A 1,708-nucleotide genomic window follows, 5' to 3' on the forward strand; every position below is an offset into this window, starting at 1 on the left:
GCGTGCGTGTGCGTGCGTGCGTGCACGTGCGTGCACACGCGTGCACGTGCGTGCACGTGGGTGCACGCGTGTGCACGTGCGTGCATGTGCGTGCACGTGCGTGCGTACGCGTGCGTGCGTGCGCGCGCGTGCACGCGTATGCCTGCGCACGCGTGTGCACGTGGGTGCACGTGTGTGCACGCGTGTGCACGCACGTGCACGTGTGTGCGTGCGCGTCCGTGCGCGCGCGTGCGTGCGCGTGCGTGCGCGTGCGTGCGCGTGCGTGCGCGTGCGTGCACGTGCGTGCACGCGCGTGCACGTGCGTGCACGCATGTACACGTGGGTGCACGCGTGTGCACGTGCGTGCACGTGCGTGCGTGCGCGTGCACGTGTGTGCGTGCGCGTGCGTGGACGCGTGCGTGCGCGTGCGTGCGCGTGCGTGCACGCGCGTGCACGCGTGTGCACGTGTGTGCACGCGTGTGAACGCGTGTGCACGTGTGTGCGTGCGCGTGCACGTGCGTGCGTGCGCGTGCGTGCGCGTGCGCGTGCACGTGCGTGCGTGCGCGTGCGTGTGCGTGCGTGCACGTGTGTGCGTGCACGTGTGTGCACACACGTGCACATGCGTGCACGTGCGTGCACGTGTGTGCACGTGCGTGCGTGCGCGTGCACGTGTGTGCGTGCGCGTGCGTGCGCGCGCGTGCGCGTGCGTGCGCGTGCATGCGCGCGCGCGTGCACGTGATTGCACACGCGTGCACGTGTGTGCGTGCGCGTGCACGTGCGTGCGTGCGCGTGCGTGCGTGTGCGTGCGTGCACGTGTGTGCACGTGCGTGCACGTGTGTGCACGTGTGTGCACGTGCGTGCACGTGCGTGCACGTGCGTGCGCACGTGTGTGCACGTGATTGCACACGCGTGCACGTGTGTGCACGTCTGTGCGCGTGCGCGTGCGCGTGCGTGCGCGTGCGTGCACGTGCGTGCACGTGCGTGCACGCGTGTGCACGTGTGTGCACGCGTGTGCACGTGTGTGCACGTGTGTGCGTGCGCGTGCACGTGTGTGCACGTGTTTGCACACGCATGCACGTGTGTGCACGTCTGTGCGCGTGCGTGCGTGTGCGTGCGCATGCGTGCGCGTGCACGTGCGTGCACACGCGTGCACGTGCGTGCACGTGCGTGCACGTGCGTGCGCGTGCGTGCGCGTGCGTGCACGTGCGTGCACGTGCGTGCACGTGTGCACGTGCGTGCACGTGTTTGCACACGCGTGCACGTGTGTGCACGTCTGTGCACGTGTGTGCGCGTGCGTGCACGTGCGTGCGCGTGCGTGCGCGTGCGTGCACACGCGTGCACACGCGTGCACGTGTGTGCACGTGTGTGTGCGTGCACGTGCGTGCATGTGCGTGCACGTGCACGCGCGTGCGTGCGCGTGCACGTGGTGCGCGTGTGTGCGTGCGCGTGCACGTGTGTGCGTGCGCGCGCGTGCGCGCGCGTGCGCGCGCGTGCGTGCGCGTGCGTGCGCGTGCGTGCGCGTGCGTGCACGTCTGTGCACGTGCGTGCGCGTGCGTGCACGTGCGTGCGCGTGCGTGCGCGTGCGTGCGCGCACACGCGTGCACGTGTGTGCACGTGTGTGCACGTGTGTGCGTGCACGTGCGTGCACGTGCGTGCACGTGGGTGCACGTGCGTGCACGTGCGTGCACGTGCGTGCACGTGGGTGCACGTGTGTGCACGTGTGTGCACG

This window comes from Lethenteron reissneri, unplaced genomic scaffold, assembly GCF_015708825.2.
Source record: "Lethenteron reissneri isolate LAM-NWPU_2019-01 unplaced genomic scaffold, ASM1570882v1 scaffold_627, whole genome shotgun sequence".
Taxonomy (NCBI): domain Eukaryota; kingdom Metazoa; phylum Chordata; class Hyperoartia; order Petromyzontiformes; family Petromyzontidae; genus Lethenteron; species Lethenteron reissneri.